Consider the following 22,034-nt stretch of genomic DNA (forward strand, 5'->3'; position numbering starts at 1 on the left):
TTTTACCAGCTTAAGTTAAAACTTCCCCAAGGTACAAACTATTTTTCCTTTTGTCTCTGGACTTTATTACTGCCATCACCAAGTGTCTAACAAATATAACAGGGAAAGAGCCCACTTGGAAACGTCTTTCCACCCAAAATCCCCCCAAGCCCTACACCCACTTTCCTGGGGAAGGCTTGATAAAAATCCTCACCAATTTGCATAGGTGAACACAGACCCAAACCTTGGATCCTAAGAACAAGGAAAAAGCAATCAGGTTCTTAAAAGAAGAATTTTAATTAAAGTAAAAGAATCACCTCTGTAAAATCAGGATGGTAAATACCTTATAGGGTAATCAGATTCAAAACATAGAGAATCCCTCTGGGCAAAACCTTAAGTTACAAAAAAGACACAAAAACAAAAATATACATTCCACTGAGCACAACTTATTTTATCAGCCATTTAAACAAAACAGAATCTAACGCATATCTAACGAGATTGCTTATTAACCTTTTACAGGAGTTCTGACCTGCATTCCTGCTCTGGTCCTGGCCAAAGCAACACACAGAGAGAACCCTTTGTTTCCCCCGCTCACCCCCTCCAGCTTTGAAAGTATCTTGTTCCCTCATTGGTCATTTTGGTCAGGTGCCAGCGAGGTTATCTTAGCTTCTTAACCTTTTACAGGTGAAAGGGTTTTTCCTCTGGCCAGGAGGGATTTAAAGGTGTTTACCCTTTCCTTTATATTTATGACAACACTTAATTATAACTTTTTTATTTCTCTGCTATTTTTTAAAAATCTTTCAAAACATTCATTCCTTATTGATGACTACATACAGTATATATCGAGTTTGAATATTTAAAATGAAACTGGCTATCTGAGGAGGGGGAAAAAGGCATCATAATAATTTTTGAAAGTGTAAAAACAAACTGTCATGCTCAGATAACACCAAAGTGGCAAATGTACATTTTACTGAACTTTCCAAAAATTCACCTTTAGGTTGAAAATAAGCATGGGAAAATTTAGTTGAAAGGTTTTGGGATTTATTTTGGAAATTATAAGCTCTGATAAAGAGCTGCTTAGAATGAAAGTGTATAACAAATATATCTATGTTACTGACACTATGACTTATATTACTAGATGCACAGTTTTAGATAGTGAAGGATTTTTTTTTCCAAAATTGCCTAAGTGGTTTAGGAGCCAATGTTCCATTTTTATGAAGTCACTTGGATGTATAGGATCCTGTGTACCAAGAGACTTAGGCACATTTGAAAATTTTAGCCATTTAGTCATGCATATCATGCATCCTAATTGTGCAACATTAAAAAAATTGCACTTTTGTTTGCTGATCTCAAAGCATTTTAGATACATTATTTCACATCCATGTGAGGTAGATAAAACCAGTACTGTTTCAGTCATTTTCTGGATAGGAAAACCCACAGAAGCCAAATGACTTGCCCAACTTCACACAAAAAAATCAGAGACACAGCGAGGAAGTGAACCCAGCAATCCTGAATCTCTGCCCAATTCTCTACCCATGTGAACAAAATTTCTCAGCTGTTCTCACCCATTAAAAAAGTTTAGACCTTAGTTATACCACAAAACATATGGGATAAATGGGGCTTGGAGATTTTACCCTCCTCCTCACAATAATTTTCAACCTCTCACTTCAGGATTTTCCATCATTTCAGTTATGCAGGATAGATTTCACATTCCAACCCCCTAGGGATGAATTGTCTTCCTCCTGACACTGAGTCCTTGAGCTTCCACTGGAGGATGAAGGTGGTTCACTAACGATCTGCCACACACGCTGCTCTGTTTCTGACTCACTGCTCAGTCCAGACCCCCTCTTTCTATGGACTCTAGATCTCAAATGCTATTTGTTGCAGGATCCAACCCTGTACCACACAATGTACAGTTGTATAGGCCAATTTCCCCCTTTCACCCAAAGGAATCTGACAACAGAGAGCTTCATATATTTGGTAACTTGTGAACAATATGGATATTTTCACTTTGCTGCTATTGTATTGACACATGGAAATGGGGAGAAGAGCAAAAATATCCTGTGTGTTACTGAACTGGGATTGCTAACAGATTTTACATCTTATTTTCAGGTCTAACACTATAATCAATCTGCATTTAATAGCCAGTGTTACTTTCTAACAGAGTAGCATAACATTTATTTTTAGGATTCAGTAATATCTGTATTTCTCTACAATGTACAGTTTTCTGTAGTATTATATTATAAGGTATACTCACTTTTTCTGTATGATGGGGGTAGTACAGCCAATGCCGATGAGTCTGGTTTTGAGAGTATATTTGTTCTAATTTGGAAGTATAATTAGAAATGCTGCTGGGAAGGTCATATTTCAAAAATAATGAAGCTAAATCTCTCCTGTAGGAAAGGTCTTCTAGTCTGAGAATCTCTTTCCTACTGCTTAGCGACCGATAATTCCTTATCATCATTGTGAGCACATGAGCACTGCCTGGTAGAACAGTAAAATATTCAAAGCTTTTGATACCGATATTTTTCTATTATTTCCTTCCTAATGTAAAACATAAAGCTCTGATTAATGTAAGGTTTTAATTTTTAGAGGTTTAGCCAAACACAAGGTTAGTGTCATAAGTTTAGTGGGGTGATATTATAAAATACCTCTCCTGGCTTAAACCTGAAATTAAACCCGAGGGATGCTCTTTAGTCAAGTTAATGCAGTATTTAATGGAAAGATAATTCAAACATAGCTGGAAAATATTTTGCCATTAATCTTCAGTTTTGTGTTCCACCCTCTACTTCTATTTATTTCTCCAGCTCACCCAAAAATTATTGATCATACAATGTAGTCACATATAATCTTTGTACAGAACTCTGCTGTCAGGATTGTATCTGCGAGAAACCTGACAGCTAGACTAAGGGTCTGTCTACACAGGAGCTGGAAATTACACTATAGACCTACCCTTAGCCTATTTAAACTTATCATATGGATTCAGAGGGGGAAAATGGAATCAGACACTTCTCCCACTATCCAGAATGTTTTGATCTAAGCTGTATCCAGATTAAGATAAAATCTCTTTTTTCCTAAATAATTTGGCAATAGCAACTGCAAGTGACAGATGGCTTTCAATAGCAGACTGTCCTCCACTCACACCGAAGTTAATTGGAGTTGAGGACATGTGCAGAAACTTTCAGGATAGGGCCCTATAGAGATCACAGCCCTTCTTCCAGAAGTGAGAGATTCTGTCTTTAAAAATAAACAAATGAAGTGGGCAGGACCATTTGTTTGAATCTTTTTTTTTAATCTCTAAGCTACCTTGTGCTTTTGGTAACAATATTAGATTGTAATTAACATAAAGCCATAGAAAGAACATTTAGGATGAAAAAATTTGAACAAGAGTAATATCTTGGAGCTGTTTAAGCTCTTTAGAATAAAGGAAAAACTTCAACCAGTTTTACAAGCATTAAATATTCTTAGTGTATCATCAGTATAAAGCTATTTAAGACAAAATCAGGAATGTAGGAGCTGGGTCTTGAGCATTTAGCATTCACCTAACTGATAGGTGAATATCAGTTGTGTTTTTCCTTGGTCTATTTTTTAATGTAGAGATCAGAGAGAGTATGGAACCTAATATGCTGAGTTGTGCTAGTCTTATTTTTCCAACTGTCAAGGAAAATATTGATCAAGCAGGTAGTGCTAAAGTGGTCTGTTAGTAAATGTGGAACTGGAGGGGTTGAGGGAGTAAAACAAAGAGCAAATTATTAGGTTAGGATCTAAGCAAAAAGGTAACTATAGGCCTGTTCCAAAGCCCAGAAAAGTCAATGGAGAGATTCTGATTTATTTCCACAAATCTTTGATCAGACCCTGTATCTCTCTCCTCTCCCATTGCATTTTTCTTTTCCAGCCAGGTAGAGAGGTTTCCATGTTTTCTAAAATAAACTCACGATTTTACCCTGTGTGCTGCCATATTTTATTTTTTTCTGAATCTTTCCTAGTGTGCCCCGACCTTTACTCTTTGGGACTTGCACAGAAGATGCAGCCTTCAAAGCTATTTGTAACTGGATTGTAAAATCTTCACTGCTAGGACTTTTTCTTTATGCTGTCTATTAAGCACCAAGCACACTTTTGCACTACAAAAGTAAATCTTCTGCCTCCTGAAGGACAATTTTAAGGTTAGGAAATTGTAGTAGAAAGAGAAAGCCTGAGACATGAGACATGGTACAAGGAGCCTGGTGTGAGGCCTAAGGCCTGAACTAAAGTCAGGCCCTGCTTATATAAAGCAAAGTTAGCAAGAGACAGGCTATCAGCAAAAGCCAGGCCCTATTACAAAACATGCCTTCTTTCAGGTTCACTGTCCAGGACATGAACTTGTCAAGAACGTGGCTAGTGTTGCAAAAACACAAACACTCCTAAGACGTGCTAGGCACTGGATGCTTGCATAAACACATTTCAGAAGGATTGTGCCAGAACACCCCGCTACCAAGATATGGTGTACACTCCCTGAAGATGATACAGGGACAAACAGATCCCTCCTAAAGATAAGGTCAGTATGACAAGGTATGGATAGAGATGTTTTCATTGACCCAACATGTACAAGGTAAAAGCTGGTAACTAACCATGTCAGAGGGGCAATACATAACTTGTTTGTATCAGTGTATAAAAGAGGGCTCACAGAATGGGTGTCTTTGTCTGGCCAAGGGTGGAGCAGGAAGACCAGCCACTCACTGAGCTGGTCCATTGTAGTGGGCATATATGTCTTAGTATCCCTGTAGAGTCCATGGGGTTCTATTATCATGTTTCATTGACAATAAATCTGGCTGAGTGCCTACACTACTGAATCAAGTGTGTGGTGTTTTGGGGCAGTTCTGTCGAGGTTTTCTGGATAAGCTATCTGCGCAGAGCCAGCACAGCACATTGAGAGAACACATATGTAACCAACAACTGACAACTGAAATTACTTTTGGCTTGCTCCTTCAAGGTGCTGAGTGTCCTCAATCCCCAGGGAAGTCAGTGAGAGTTGAGGACTCTCAGCACCCTCCAGAATTGAGCCTTCTCCCCATGCAGTTTCATTTGCATAAGGATTCATTCTTCATTTCCTATCCTAAATACATGTGACATATTGATAGTGTGTTGTAAACAGTAACCACATTTTACTGAAGAGAGGGCTGTATTTTGCTAGTGGCTAAAGTGATCCTGTGTGGTGTTTGCATATCTGCTTGTAAAGAACTTTGGCATTGTTCAGGAAGAAGATCTACATGAATGTAAGATCATTATCACTGTCATATACATGTATGTGTAATCTTATAAAACAAAAGAAAAAGTCTGGGAAGGTAGGGAGAATAACTTTCACAGAATCCACATCTAGGAGTCAGTGACAAGTTAATACAGTGACAAGACAGCCTTCTTAAACCAAAGTATTGTCTAATCTTAATAGTAGGAAATCAAGCATATCATAAGAGAAAAAGGATTTTAAAACAATAAACAAGTCTACATACGTCAATCTTACTTAAAGCCTGAGCATCATGTGATGGTGACCTAGCTACTTTGCACACTTCAGCAGGCCCTGGGTGTCTGCCTGAACAGCTCTCCCTTAACAGAGAGAGACATTTAAACGTTTATAGTCTGTTTGATCTCCTGGCTCACAGCATTGGCCCCATGTAGCAAAACAAGTTTAGTAACTTGGCTAGAGCATGGAGGTCGGATTTTCACAGCTAATATCTTAGGCATTGTCTCTTGAAAAATTGAAGTGTTTACTGGGGGTGGCTTACCTTGAATCATTCTTCTTGTTTTCCTTACATTTCCATTATTAAACTAAACCAACTTATTCAAACAGCAAACACCCCAATATTTAACACATTATAGTTATACAGTAAACAACCCAATAACAAGGTTAACATTAAGTATTTATAAATTATTAGAAAGCAGCTCCACAGCCATCACAGAAATTTTTGCCTGAAATTTAGTATTTGAAAATCCATAAATATGTAGATGGGCCCTGTCATAAATACAAAGGGAAGGGTAAACACCTTTAAATCCCTCCTGGCCAGAGAAAAAACCCTTTCACCAGTAAAGGGTTAAGAAGCTAAGACAACCTTGCTGGCACCTGACCAAAATGACCAATGAGGGAACAAGATACTTTCAAAAGCTGGGGGGGGGGGAAACATAGGGTTCTCTCTGTCTGTGTTGTCTTTTGCTGGGACCAGAGCAGGAATGCAGGTCAGAACTCCTGTAAAGGGTTAATAAGCAATCTAGTTAGATATGCGTTAGATTCTGTTTTGTTTAAATGGCTGATAAAATAAGTTGTGCTCAGTGGAATGTATATTCTTGTTTTTGTGTCTTTTTTGTAACTTAAGGTTTTGCCCAGGGGGATTCTCTATGTTTTGAATCTGATTACCCTATAAGGTATTTACCATCCTGATTTTACAGAGGTGATTCTTTTACTTTTTCTTTAATTAAAATTCTTCTTTTAGGAACTTGATTGCTTTTTCCTTGTTCTTAAGATCCAAGGTTTGGGTCTGTGTTCACCTATGCAAATTGGTGAGGATTTTTATCAAGCCTTCCCCAGGAAAGGGGGTGTAGGGTTTGGGGGGATTTTGGGGGAAAAGACGTTTCCAAGTGGGCTCTTTCCCTGTTATATTTGTTAGATGCTTGGTAGTGGCAGCAATAAAGTCCAGAGACAAAAGAAAAAAAAATAGTTTGTACCTTGGGGAAGTTTTAACCTAAGCTGGTAAAAATAAGCTTAGGGGGGTTTTCATGCAGGTCCCCACATCTGTACCCTAGAGTTCAGAGTGGGGAAGGAACCTTGACAGGTCCAGACACCAGTTTCTTCACTGAAGTATTATAGAAGGGTCAAGAGTGGTTATAAATAAAACAAGCAAAAACTATATGCACAATTCTTAGGGCAGCTCCAGAAATAAAGATATAAACAAGTTCTCCTGACTGTCAAAGACACAGGATGCATCAAGAACAAATGGCTCTGTGCAAATCTCATTACTGTATTACAGGATAAAAAGACAGTGAAGGCACTGAAAAAGCATAGAAGATGCAGTTCAACCAAAATCCTCTGCATCTTCTTGGTCTTTGTTGCAGTTTTACAAGCCATTAGTAATATAATATCTAAACTCTCAACAATAAGTTAGAATGTTTCTACAGTACTAGAACAGTGGGCCTGATCCTTAGCTGTGGATCAGGCTCACACAGATTTTCAGAGGAAGTTCCCACTGGTGAGAAAGCCCTGCTCCTGGCTCCTTTTAGTTCCACCCTGAAAAGACTGGCAACCTAACCATTCCTGCTGAATGCATGTGTACTGGTGGTTTACAAAAAGGATTGAATAGACAAGTATACCATTTAGGAGATTTTTGGATTATAGCCAGTACCTTCAGTTATAACCAGAATTGCAATGAGAATCATAGCACAGCAGGCCACATAGATATAATGTGGGTTGGGGGGAGGATTGTTTGTTTGGGGTTTTTTTGTTCTGATAATTTCACTGTGTGTACCCCTTCTTCAGATCACTTCACAGTTTTCCCCTCACCTTCCACATCAGATTTCAGCTCCTTGCCCTGGTCTCCTTGTCACCTGTACAATCTAGGTTCTTCCTACCTCTCTGCTGTTGTCATCTTTTTCCTTCTCTTATCCCCCATTTAATTCCACCCAAGCTTAATAAATAAATATCCTCTTTGCATCTTTCACCCATTCTTGTATCTGAGCCACATTGTAACAGGCCACTGATCCTTGGGACACTTGCATACATTCCAGTACACCTTTTTAAACCTGGAATCTGTAGTTCCATACACATGACTAGAACCAAGCATGTTACCAACAAGAAGCCAGTTATAAGGTTTCCTGCCTCTTAGACAGAGGCAGGAGAGAGTGGAGATCCAGAGTCAAGGATGCCCTAGTGTTGGTCTCTCCATAGTAGCCAGGTTCCCCCATAGTCTGTAACTCAACCTGCTCATTTGAAAACTAAAACTGCCCTGTCATCACTTTTACCTTGACTTAGTTAAGCAAATTAATTAAGTTTAGGAGGGCCTGAAGCAGAAAAAGATGTGGGTGGCTTGTATCCACTAGTTTGATCTGATTTGTTCTGGTTTTGAGTTTTTGTTTTGGAAATAAAGCAAGTCCTGAAGAAAAGGATCAGAAGACATCTGTAGCTTGGATGTTTTTTTTCCATCCCTGGCTGGTGAATTTGAATATCACCACTCAATACCCATACAACTGGAACACCAGGGGCTCTCTGAGTCCCTGATTCAATATATCAGGCCTTCACCCTCTCCTTCTCCATGAAAGGTACTTCTTACAATAGCCTGTACATGCTAGACCTCAGTGCCGAGAACTGTCAACTAATTAGGTTACTAAAGCTATTTTTAAAAGTGTAGCACTAAGATGTCGTGAGCAAAATTTCATCATTTGATCATATTGCTTTTAATTATATCTCACCCTACAAAATTCATAGCACCTATCTGGATTGTGAACTATTTGAGACAAAGACCTTCAGCCTGATTCTTTGTCTTCTCTAGTGGTGAAAAGCATCCAGCTCCCCCCTTACGACTCAAGGTTACCCCTAAATAGGGTGACACTCTAGGTGACAAAGGACTACTGCAGAGACTTTTCACCTCTCTCACAACCTTGTATAGGGGACATAGCCAGAAAAGAAGGGTGTATGGCATGGATATTGCTGCACCTGGCTGATCCCTGGGTGCTGGATTGGTTCCTTGGGGAATGCTGGCAGTTGTACTTGCATTAGAGCCACTGGGTGGTCCAATGACTGGAGGAACACAAAGATACAATAAATACACTCTATTGTCCTCTCTTCTCCAAATGCCACTCAGAAGGATCAGAGAATCTGGGTCTTTATCTTCTTACAGCTCCTGTCTATAATGCATGGCACTGTATATGCAAATAAATAAATAAATAAATAATAAATAGATTGTGTTATATAGACAGTGTTGTAGCAGCCTAGCATTGAGGGGAAACGGTGGGAAGAACAGTGGACAAGAGTACATTTGAGAAGAGCACAGCCTCTTGGACAACTGAAGATACCATTTTTTTCCAGTCACTATGGCTCTCTGGGAACTCAAGATCAACAATGATTCCAGGAAGACCCCGGGACTGTGAATAACCTTTACAATCCATTGGCAGATACCCTTAGCAGGAGGTGCCCTCACAGCCAACAACCACTTCTTCAAAGAGTTTTTCTTTCCAGTCAGCATAATTTCTGTTTTATTAGGATAGATCCTAAACCAGCTAGCCTTCCCTCAAGACTCAATCTCTGCCAGGCACCGGGTTAACAGTGGGTCAGCCCAGTTTGTGTTTCATATGGAAACACAGAACTGAGCATCAGTAGAATACTGAGCCCATTACACCTCACAATTTCCCTTACTGTGTTTCGTATGTACATAGAAGAAAAATGATAGGACTGAACCATGTAAAATACCAAATGGGAGAGACCTCAGAGTGGAAGAATAATGACTCTTCTCACCATAACCCTTTGAGTTCTTACCAAAAGGAGTGAATGAAGCCACCTTAAAGTACATCAGTACACCTCTATCAGTCCTGCAATTAATTCTGCATACTTTATGATCAACAGCACAGAACACTGCTGATATATAATAGTATCCACAAGGATGCTGACCTGAGGATATCATAGAATCATAGAAATGTAGTCCAGTTCCCTGGACTGAGGCAGGACTAAGTATTATATAGACAATCCCTTACAGGAGTTTATCTAACCTTTTCTTAAAAACCTCCAATGACAGAGATTCCACAACCTCCCTCGGTAAATTTGTCCCAGTGCTTAACTACCCTTACAGTAAGGAAGTTTTTCCTAATGTCTAATCTAAATTTCCCTTGCTGAAATTTATGCCCATTATTTCTTGTCCTGTCCTTAGTCGTTAAGGAGAATAATTTATCACCCTCCTCTTTATAGCAACCTTTTACAGACTCAAAGACTGTTATGTCCCACCTCAGTCTTCTCTCCTCCAAACTAAACAAACCCAGGTGTTTGTTTGTTTTTCCAATCTTTCCTCAGAGGCCATGTTTTCTAGATCTTTAATAATTTCTGTTGCTCTCCTCTGGACTTTCTCCAATTTGTTCACATCTTTCCTAAGGTGTGGTGCTCAGAAGTAGACACAGTACTCAAACCAAGGCCTTATCAATGCTGAGCAGAACAGAAGAAATACTTCTTGTGTCTTGCTTACAACACTGCTGCTAATACATCCCAGAATGAAGTTCACTTTTTTTGCAACAGTACTACATAGTTGAGTCATATTTAGTTTGTGATCCGCCATAAGCCCCCAGATCCTTTTCTGCAGTACTCCTTTTGAGGCATTAATTTCCCATTTTGTGTTTGGTCAATTAATTATTCCTTCCTAAGTGTAGTATTTTGCATTTGTCCTTATTGAATTTTATCCTCCTTATTTCAGACCATTTCTCCAGTTTGTCAAGATCATTTTGATTTGTAATCCTGTCCTCTAAAACACTTGCAACGCCTTCCAGAGTGGTACTGTCTGCAAACTTTATAAGTGTGCTCTCTATTTCATTATCCAAAACATTTATGAAGCAATTGAATAGAACCAGAGTCAGGACAGATCCCTGCAGGATCCTAATCAACATGCCCTTCCAGCTTGACTGTGAGTAACTCTGTGATAGCAACTCTCTGAGTATGGTTTTCCAAAACAATTATCAGTTCATCTAGGCTATAATTCTTTATTTTATTTATGGGAAGGTCATGTGAGAAGTAACAAAAGCCTTGCTAAAGTCAAGCTATATCACAACTACTGCTTCCCCCATCCACAAGGCTTGTTACCCTGTCAAAGAAGGTTATTAGGTTGGTTTGACTTGATTTATTCTGACAAATCCATATTGACTGTTACTTATCACCTTATTTATTATCTTCTAGGTCATTACCAACTGATTGTTTGATTATTTTCTTCATTATCTTTGTAGGTAATTAATGAGAATAGATCTTGCCATAACCAAGTCTGAAGTGGACTCGTTTATTAGAGGATATATGATTCTTTTGGAGTCAGCTTGTCACCTTCTTTTAATTGACTTTCAGAAAGAGTAAATTGAAAATTGGAGTCGAGGAGGTAATTTGTGAGGGAATTGACATTGAAAGAAAATATTCTTGTGGTCTTTGAGCTACTCTGCCAATTCACTGGAGTTTTCTTTTGGGTGTAAGCAGGTATTTATTTGTATGTACATTTTAATTAGCTGTACTACCAGACTGCTTACATATTTTCAGTACTTTTTGTGTGTATATATGCCCTTTTTAGTACATGAATATGGGAATTTCGATAAATAAATTTGCATATATGTTAGACATTGCAAAAATCTGGCCTGTTTCAGAAAACAATAGAATAGATTCTCCTTTTTTTCCCGTAAAAGATTTTATTTTTCAATAACAAATCATTTTGTATTATTTTAAAATCTGTTTATTTTCCCATTTTATTCTTGTTTCTGAAGCATTTTTATCCATCCAGAAGCAATGCGCATTCATACCAGCAAAGCCGAGATTCAAAACGTTGTCAGTTTTAGTTGGGGCTGCCCTTCTATGTCAATTAAATAACCTCAGGGAAAGCTGGTGCTGCTGAAGCAACCTACATTTCCAGCAAACTTCTGTCCAATAACTTTTTGGTACAAATGGGACAGCTGAGCACCGGTGGAAGAAATAATGTATTTGTCACATTTTTTTTCTGCCTATAGAGCAAATACAGTGTTTCCAGACAACAGTGTGCAGAGTTGTCAGCATTGTTTTACCCAGAATATGAAATAAAAATGTATGCATGTATTTTCCACTACTTTCAGCCAATGCTTGCTAGGTAGCTGCAGCTTTTGTAAATGGTGTACCAGTAGCAGCCAAACCTAATCCTCCTTTTCCATCATTCTGTAATCGTCCTCCACCCAGTGAGCAACTCAGACAAACAGTAAATTGTTCGACACTTTGAAGATTGCTGTTTTAGCATTTTTATTTTTACTTGAAAGTCAATACTTTTAAGATGTCATGACATTTTCATTTTCCTTTAAAATAGATATAATGCCACTAAAGTGAACAATGATAAAATTAAAGCTTATTCCATTCAATCCAATTTTTAGGAAAATTTTCTAAAGAGACAAAATGAGTTAGAAGCAGACATTTTGTCAGGACCCATGAGCTTCAGTAAAGCTAAACACCAGCTCTCTAGCACATTTCTACTTAAATATGCAATTAAAAAGCTTTCAGCGATCCCCTAAGGCTTCCCAGCCTAGTTAATAGAAAACTTCTCACTTTACTTTAACAAGCAAGATAAAAACTTTTTTTATTTTAAAATACTTTGTTAAATAAAATTCTCTCATACTCTGTTTCCTGCTTTTGCTGAAACGGTTTGTTATACATAGAATCATTTGGCTCAGATGTTTAAAAGCAAAACAATTCTGACAGCAAGTACATTAAGCCACATGCTTCAGAATTTTACAGTAATTTGCACGTAATTATAGACAATTGTGTTGTGTGTGACAAAACAAATGTGAGCTGTTTTCAACAAAGCACTGTGCATTTAGTGACATACATAAAGGGTTTTGTTTTGTTGTTTTGCTTAGTGAAAATGACTGAACAGGCTGAATAATAATCGTTAAATAAACTATAACAATATCATATCTTGTTGCAAAGCCAAAGTACTTAACAAAATATATAAACAAAAATTAGGGATTTTACAGTGAAACATGGAAGCTAACAGTGCAAAACAACACTAAGGGCATTATAGTACAGGGAGCAAAGAATCCCATGTCCATTTGAAATCATGAGGGACTTAAGGTAGACCAAATGAAGTTACGTAGGCAGGAATTTGACTCGGACACCAGGACTAGAACCCTTACTTTTGGAAAAAAGAATAGCTAATAAGTATAAATGGTCAAAACCTGAGATTAACTCCTTGTTTTACTTCAGGGATGGCTACTCTAGTGGCACACTGTTCCTTGAAGCACCTTGATGGAATGCTGTTTCCACCTCCTGCGGGAGCATTCTAAGTTTTCCTTGAGAATCTGTCATACAAGTATCAGGCCAAACATAGCTTAGTTTGTGATATCTGAGAAGATTAAAGTTTGTAATGGCATGCCTGTAGGCAATATTAGAATCATTAAATTTCTCTGAATCCTCTGGAGTCAGTCTATAACTAGGAGCCTGTTTAGAAACTCAAGTGAACTCTGTGCAGTCTCTCTCTCTCTCTCTCTCTCTCTCTCTCTCTCTCTCATATGGTATCTGCATAGAACATTCTATAGATGCAGTTGTAGGTCCATAAGCCATTTCAAGGCCTCCTCTGTAACACTGTTCATACCATCCAATTCACCTATATTTCGGGCAATGTGTTATGATGTGTTTGATCATTCTCACCACAGTCGCATGAAAGGGAGTCTTTGATTTTCCACTTTTGCATCAAGTAGCTGCATCATCCATGGTTTGTTCAGATGCAGTTCAATGTGGTCCAAAGTCTGTGTGGCAGGTTGAAACTGGGAGGCTGGCTTGTTGGGTCAGTAGTAATGTGCTTGTCTGGAATGGTAGATGAGGTCCAGACCTTTTGCCATTCCCTGGTCGGATCCAGACACATGAGGTGGTCACATGTGGTCCATAGTGGTTGTCATGATTTTGGGGATTGTAGGGGTCGGTTATCCATAACCTGTCAGATGGGAAGTTCTGGGTAGTCTTCAGTGTCTTTAAGTTCTTATTCTGTGGATACAGCTCAGTGGATAACTGGACATTCAAAGTTTGCTACAGTAGAGGCTTTGGTTTTAAAGTTCCCATGATGATTCTCATGGTGTGTTTCAGCTGCATATCCAAGTTGTCTATGCTAGCTTCTTGTCCATGCCAGTTCACAGCACTCTGCGACTGAGTACACCATTACCAAGGAACAGTGTTCGCAGCACCAAGGCAGTTGATCAGCTGGTTCCTGATAACTTTTGAATAATGTTTATGCAAGTCTTTGGTTTAGAGGCTACTTTCTCTGGGGTGGAAGATGATTACCTTCATGTACCACATTGTTAAATGGGAAACCATGTCTAATGTCAGCAAACTGGCAACCAAATGTCAACTGTCATTCTAACAGTCAAAAGAGCAACAAAATAAGTGACCACTCTGTGCAGTAAAAATATCTAAATGGAGAATGACCTATAGTAAAAAGATATACCTGATTTCTGTTAAGATATGTCTGCCTCTTATGTTTTTTGTCATTCTCTTTAATTTCATGGTGTTCATGAGTAAATATGATAAAGAGCTACAATCCTAATGACTCTAGTTTGATTCTTTGGCCTCTTCTCATAAATTTTGGACAGTAGCTTAGGGTTTTATTGGTGTAACATTGACAAGTATTTTATGGATCACTTTCCCCCAGGGAGAGAAAACATGTTTAGAGGGAGACATTAGTTGTGGATTTCCATCAGATAGACAAGATTCTGGCTGCAAAAATAACTGCAATAATGTAAAACTTGAATGTAAAGAGAACTCCATGCATGACTTTCAAAAGTCCCCCATTACAGACTTCATTCCACATAAATTTGGCACTTGTTTGTAGGAATGATTTACATTAGGCATGTAGGACCTTAAAACAGGGATTATAGAAAATGTTATTTATGATAAAGACATTAATCCTATCTCATTAGAACAAATTAATTTTAGTTCTTGGATTAACAACCTTGGAGACATAAATACTCTCTTTTTCCATAGAACAGGTATAGCGTAGATAGCAGTGGTGCACGTTTCTTCACAGAGCAGTGCTAATGTGGCCTTGGAGTCACCCCTAGGTTTGAGAGCTGAATTCAATCTATATATCCTATACCGTCCTGGGCCTGTCTGCAGCTCCCAGACTGCTACGCTGGGCATCACAAAATGGGGAAGAGATGGCCAGCCCTCTGTGGAGATAGAGGTGGTTAGGGGCTATTTAGAAAAGCTGGACATGCACAAGTCCATGGGGCCGGACGAGTTGCATCCAAGAGTGCTGAAGGAATTGGCGGCTGTGATTGCAGAGCCATTGGCCATTATCTTTGAAAACTCGTGGCGAACCGGGGAAGTCCCGGATGACTGGAAAAAGGCTAATGTAGTGCCAATCTTTAAAAAAGGGAAGAAGGAGGATCCTGGGAACTACAGGCCAGTCAGCCTCACTTCAGTCCCTGGAAAAATCATGGAGCAGGTCCTCAAACAATCAATCCTGAAGCACTTGCATGAGAGGAAAGTGATCAGGAACAGCCAGCATGGATTCACCAAGGGAAGGTCATGCCTGACTAATCTAATCGCCTTTTATGATGAGATTACTGGTTCTGTGGATGAAGGGAAAACAGTGGATGTATTGTTTCTTGACTTTAGCAAAACTTTTGACACGGTCTCCCACAGTATTCTTGTCAGCAAGTTAAGGAAGTATGGGCTGGATGAATGCACTACAAGGTGGGTAGAAAGCTGGCTAGATTGTCGGGCTCAACGGGTAGTGATCAATGGCTCCATATCTAGTTGGCAGCCGGTATCAAGTGGAATACCCCAAGGGTCGGTCCTGGGGCCGGTTTTGTTCAATATCTTCATAAATGATCTGGAGGATGGTGTGGATTGCACTCTCAGCAAATTTGCGGATGATACTAAACTGGGAGGAGTGGTAGATACGTGGAGGGGAGGGATAGGATACAGAAAGACCTAGACAAATTGGAGGATTGGGCCAAAAGAAATCTGATGAGGTTCAATAAGGATAAGTGCAGGGTCCTGCACTTAGGACGGAAGAACCCAATGCACAGCTACAGACTAGGGACCGAATGGCTAGGCAGCAGTTCTGCGGAAAAGGACCTAGGGGTGACAGTGGACGAGAAGCTGGATATGAGTCAGCAGTGTGCCCTTGTTGCCAAGAAGGCCAATGGCATTTTGGGATGTATAAGTAGGGGCATAGCGAGCAGATCGAGGGACGTGATCGTTCCCCTCTATTCGACATTGGTGAGGCCTCATCTGGAGTACTGTGTCCAGTTTTGGGCCCCACACTTCAAGAAGGATGTGGATAAATTGGAGAGAGTCCAGCGAAGGGCAACAAAAATGATTAGGGGTCTGGAACACATGACTTATGAGGAGAGGCTGAGGGAGCTGGGATTGTTTAGCCTGCAGAAGAGAAGAATGAGGGGGGATTTGATAGCTGCTTTCAACTACCTGAAAGGGGGTTCCAAAGAGGATGGCTCTAGACTGTTCTCAATGGTAGCAGATGACAGAACGAGGAGTAATGGTCTCAAGTTGCAGTGGGGGAGGTTTAGATTGGATATTAGGAAAAACTTTTTCACTAAGAGGGTGATGAAACACTGGAATGCGTTACCTAGGGAGGTGGTAGAATCTCCTTCCTTAGAGGTTTTTAAGGTCAGGCTTGACAAAGCCCTGGCTGGGATGATTTAACTGGGAATTGGTCCTGCTTCGAGCAGGGGGTTGGACTAGATGACCTTCTGGGGTCCCTTCCAACCCTGATATTCTATGATTCTATGATTCTATGACTCAGGTGCAACAGTGCAGTGGTAGTAGTCAGAGAGCAGAAGAAGCTTATTGATAGCTATAAATCATACCAGCATTCATTGAACACCACCAAATTACCTCACTGGATAGCTCCTTCATCTCTTGTGGTCAGCTCAAGTCAAAGACCATCTTGGTCTCTGATATATCTGCCACTCATTATACCAGTTGTGACGAACTTGAAATCCAGTAGGTAGTGAATATGGAATAAAAGTCGAGAATTGCTCATTGGCTGTCCATGCCTGCACCATACCAGGCACTGAAGAAGGAAGAAACTGCTGCTGCAGCTACATTAAGCTTTCTTGACCCTAGTGAACCATGAAGCCAGGCTAGGGCAGCTATGGGAGAGATTATTGGATGGCATGGTGAGGGGCAAGCAGGGAAGTAGGAATAGAGCTGAGGGGAGCAGACAGACCGAGCAATTATTGGGATGGATATGGTGATGTAAGATGGGGCCTTGGGTAGGGAAAGCATTTTTCAGGGATGTGCAATGGCCTAAAAAGGGGAAGAATGGGGGGGGGGGAGGTTTGTGTGTGTGGAGGGCAGGGAGAATATGGCAATTGCTGTTGGGGTTGGCTTGAGTGATGCAGCACCTACAGATACTGCACTGAGGCATTAGTACTTGAAGGCAGCCTTCTCTGAAGCTGCCTTAGCTCCCCAGTAAGGTGAGGCAGCAATTCCAAGACCTTCAGGTGTCTATGCTTCATTGAAGAGATGTTTGGCTCCTTGAATGCTGCTGCCTCAGCTCTTGGGTGCATTAACTCATTGGAAACACCCTTCTTAGGACACAGTGGTGGTGGTGTGTGTGTGAGTGGGGTTGAGGAGAACAGGGGATGCATGAGGACAATCCCTGGAACAGGGCACAGCTGAGGGGAGCAGGGGATGCATGAGGACAGTCTAGGCACATGGTAGATATCAGGGTCAGACATGGGAGAGAACTGAAGGTTTGGAAATGAGGCTATAGAGTTTGTCCTGAGATATATTGGAATTTTGCAAGGGGACAGGCAGGGGATAATACATATCAGCATTAACTGATATTCATGTGAATCTACATCGACATTGATACAGGCTTATTAAAATGGTAGGAAATTCCCACACAGATATGTTGTTAATTTTTCATTATGGTTGCTAGACTGAAGATCATACCAAAGTTTACCATAATAAGCAAAAAAATAAGCAGTCAAGCCATTTACCACCCCATCTATATTCCACTTGTCAATTCCCCTTCTCTGACTCAACTACTTCACTTCCTTAGCATACATTTCAGAGTAGCAGCCGTGTTAGTCTGTATTCACAGAAAGAAAAGGAGTACTTGTGGCACCTTAGAGACTAACAAATTTATTTGAGCATAAGCTTTCATGAGGTGCATCCGATGAAATGAGCTGTAGCTCATGAAAGCTTATGCTCAAATAAATTTGTTAGTCTCTAAGGTGCCACAAGTACTCCTTTTCTTTTAGCATACATTTACTTTCAGATTTGTGCATTGATAGTTTTAAAGGGATTATCCAGTATTTCCACTCAGTGCATATGGGTAGAGCAGGAGTCACCAAGAGGCACATAGTCTCCAAATTTCTTTTTGTCATGTGCAAAGAATTTTTTTAGTAAATGCTTGTGGCGGTATTAGTTTCAGTGATAGGCTCTGTATAAAATGCTGGTTTTGCAGCAGTTTGCTCTTTATTTTGGTCTCTGATAGAGTCAGTCCTTGGGGTAGAGTTGCCCTTCGGAACTGGGCACTTGTGTTGGGCTGAGACTTCTCAAAGAAAGGATTGCCCTGCATGCTGTTTGACATCTCATTTCAGAACTCATGTATATATGTAAACAAAGCAGTTTACACTTAGGGTTTGTCTACATGATGTTTTAGACTGCACCAGAGGGGTGTACATTCTAGTGCACACATACATTATGTACTAACTGGTCCATGTGGACCCCCAAGAGTACTACATTAAAACAAACTAGGAACTTTTAGTATGTACAAGCAGGCTCCATACAGCCTAGTTAGTGTGCAACATGCTCATGATCACTGGATTTTACATCTTTCTAGTGTTGACTAACACTCCATGAAGACAAGCCCTTATTATACAGAGACGCCATGTTACTGATTTATCCCTTACCAAGAAACTGACCTGCAAGGCCCCAACATCTGCTACTGCTCAGCAGAGGGGCAACAATGTCAAAATGGAACACTGCTGTTATGAAAAGAGGCAACAATATTATACCAGCATTAAAAATGCTCTTTTTTATGGACCCTAATGCTCAGAAGATCTGAAAAAGCGTATTGTGTTTGAAAAAATGAAAGGACAATATATATTTCTAGAGTAAGTATAGAATCATAGAATCATATATGTGTAGGGTTGGAAGGGAATTCAAGAGGTCATATCAAATCTGGCCCCCAGATTTAGTAGAGACCCACTAAATCAACTGCAGATCACTCTCTCATCGACTCCTGTACTTCACCTGAATGAGAAGTGCAAGGGTAGTCAATGGGAAAGTGTCTCCAGTTGACATAGCATAGTGTGGACCCCACAGTAAGTAGAACTAAGTATGTCAACTTCAGCTACATTATTCACATAGTTGAAGTTGCGTAACTTAGATTGATCTCCCCCCCTAATGTAGACAAGGCCTTAGCTTTTCTGATTTTTCCCCTGCATGGCCATGCTATTCTCTTGTATTCATCCTTAGCAATTTGTCCAAGTTTCTATATTTTGTAGGAGTCCATTCTGATTTTCCAGTCGTTAAAGAACTCCTGATGGAATCGTATTGGTCTCTCACTATTCTTCCTATCTTGCTTTCACATTGAGATAGTTTTCTTTTGTGCCTTTAATATTGTCTTTTAAGAAACTGCCAGTTCTCCTGAACTACTTTCTTTCATTTGGTTTTATTCCCATGGGATCTTACTTACCAGTTCTCTGAGTTTGTTAAAGTCTGCTTTTTTGAAGGCATAAGAACATAAGAACAGCCATACTGGGACAGACCAAAGGTCCATCCAGCCCAGTATCCTGTCTGCCGACAGTGGCCAATGCCAGGTGCCCCAGAGGGAGTGAACCTAACAGGTAATGATCTAGTGATCTCTCTCCTGCCATCCATCTCCACCCTCTGACAAACAGAGGCTAGGGACACAATTCCTTGCCTATCCTAGCTAATAGCCATTAATGGACTTAACCTCCATGAATTTATCCAGTTCTCTTTTAAACCCAGTTATAGTCCTAGCCTTCACAAACTCCTCAGGCAAGGAGTTCCACAGGTTGACTGTGCACTGAGTGAAGAAGAACTTCATTTTATTTGTTTTAAACCTGCTACCCATTAATTTCATTTGGTGGCCCCTAGTTCTTATATTATGGGAACAAGTAAATAACTTTTCCTTATTCACTTTCTCCACACCACTCATGATTTTATATAACTCTATCATATCCCCCCTTAGTCTCCTCTTTTCCAAGCTGAAAAGTCCTAGCCTTTTTAATCGCTCCTCATATGGGACCCGTTCTAAATCCCTAATAATTTTAGTTGTTCTTTTCTGAACCTTTTCTAATGCCAGTATATCTTTTTTGAGACGAGGGGACCACATCTGCATGCAGTATTCAAGATGTGGGTACACCATGGATTTATATAAGAGCAATAAGACGTTCTCTGTCTTATTCTCCATCCCTTTTTTAATGATTCCTAACATCTCATTTGCTTTTTTGACTGCCGCTGCACACTGTGTGGACGTCTTCAGAGAACTATCCAGGATGACTCCAAGATCTTTCTCCTGATTAGTTATAGCTAAATTAGCCTCCAGCATATTGTATGAATAATTGGGATTATTTTTTCCAATGTGCATTACTTTACATTTATCCACATTAAATTTCATTTGCCATTTTGTTGACCAATCCCTTAGTTTTGTGAGATCTTTTTGAAGTTCTTCACAGTCTGCTTTGGTCTTAACTATCTTGAGCAGTTTAGTATCATCTGCAAACTTTGCCACCTCGCTGTTTACCCCTTTCTCCAGATCATCTATGAATAGCTTGAATAGGATTGGTCCTAGGACTGACCCTTGAGGAACACCACTAGTTACCCCTCTCCATTCTGAAAATTTACCATTTATTCCTACCCTTTTTCCCCTGTCTTTTAACCAGTTCTCAAACCATGAAAGGATCTTCCCTCTTATCCCTTGACAACTTAATTTATGTAAGAGCCTTTGGTGAGGGATCTTGTCAAAGGCTTTCTGGAAATCTAAGTACACTACGTCAACTGGAGTCCCCCTTGTCCACATGTTTGTTCACCCCCACAAAGGACTCTAATAGATTAGTAAGACATGATCTTCCTTTACAGAAACCATGTTGACGTTTGCGCAACAATTTATGTTCTTCTATGTGTCTGACAATTTTATTATTTACTATTGTTTCAACTAATTTGCCCGGTACTGACATTAGACTTACTGGCCTGTATTTGCCAGAATCACCTCTAGAGCTCTTCTTAAATATTGGCATTACATTAGCTATCTTCCAGTCATTGGGTACAGTAGCTGATTTAAAGGACAAGTTACAAACCATAGTTAATAGTTCCACAATTTCACATTTGAGTTCTTTCAGAACTCTTGGGTGAATGCTATCTGGTCCCGGTGACTTGTTACTGTTAAGTTTCTCAATTAATTCCAAAACCGCCTCTAGTGACACTTCAATCTGTGACAATTCCTCAGATTTGTCACGTACAAAAGACAGCTCAGTTTGGGAATCTCCCTAACATCCTCAGCCATGAAGACTGAAGCTAAGAATTCATTTAGTTTCTCCACGATGATTTTATCATCTTTAAGTGCTCCTTTTGTTTCTCGATCGTCCAGGGGCCCCACTGGTTGTTTAGCAGGCGTCCTGCTTCTGATGTACTTAAAAAACATTTTGTTATTACCTTTTGAGTTTTTGGCTAGCTGTTCTCCAAACTCCTTTTTCACTTTTCTTATTATGTTTTTACATTTAATTTGGTAGTGTTTATGCTCCTTTCTATTTACCTCACTAGGATTTGACTTCCACTTTTTAAAAGATGCCTTTTTATCTGTCACTGCTTCTTTTACATGGTTGTTAAGCCAAGGTGGCTCTTTTTTAGTTCTTTTACTGTTTTTTTTTTTTAAATTTGGGGGTATAAATTTAAGTTCAGCCTCTATTATGGTGTCCATGCAGCTTGCAGGGATTTCACTCTAGTCACCATACCTTTTAATTTCTGTTTAACTACCCTCCTCATTTTTGCATGGTTCCCCTTTCTGAAATTAAATGTCACAGTGTTGGGTTGTTGAGGTGTTCTTCCCACCACAGGAATGTTAAATGTTATTAAATTATGGTCACTATTTCCAAGCGGTCCTTGGACCTCTTGGACCAGATCCTGTGCTCCACTCAGGACTAGATCGAGAGTTGCCTCTCCCCTTGTTGGTTCCTGTACCAGCTGCTCCAAGAAGCAGTCATTTAAAGTATCAAGAAATTGTGTCTTTGCATTTTGTCCTGAGGTGACATGTACCTAGTCAATATGGGGATAATTGAAATCCCCCATTATTATTAAGTTTTTTATTTTGATAGCCTTTCTAATCTCCCTTAGCATTTCATCG

At 39.8% G+C, this 22,034-nt stretch overlaps 1 protein-coding gene across 5 annotated transcripts in view; it reads right to left on the minus strand.

Annotated features, from left to right (window-relative positions):
* The window catches only part of LOC125638031 (uncharacterized), a 165,248-nt gene that overhangs the window by 102,107 nt on the left and 41,107 nt on the right, over window positions 1-22,034 (minus strand). For 3 of the 5 annotated variants that reach the window (XR_007357137.2, XR_007357136.2, XM_075129290.1), the window contains exon 1: window positions 2,237-2,426. The exons of the other annotated variants lie outside the window; for them this stretch is intronic. The gene's annotated coding sequence lies outside the window, so the exon portion shown is untranslated. Of the gene's footprint in view, window positions 1-2,236; window positions 2,427-22,034 lie in introns of those variants that run through there. 5 annotated transcript variants of the gene reach the window in all.

Source organism: Caretta caretta, chromosome 1 (genome assembly GCF_965140235.1).
Source record: "Caretta caretta isolate rCarCar2 chromosome 1, rCarCar1.hap1, whole genome shotgun sequence".
NCBI classification, from domain to species: Eukaryota; Metazoa; Chordata; order Testudines; family Cheloniidae; genus Caretta; species Caretta caretta.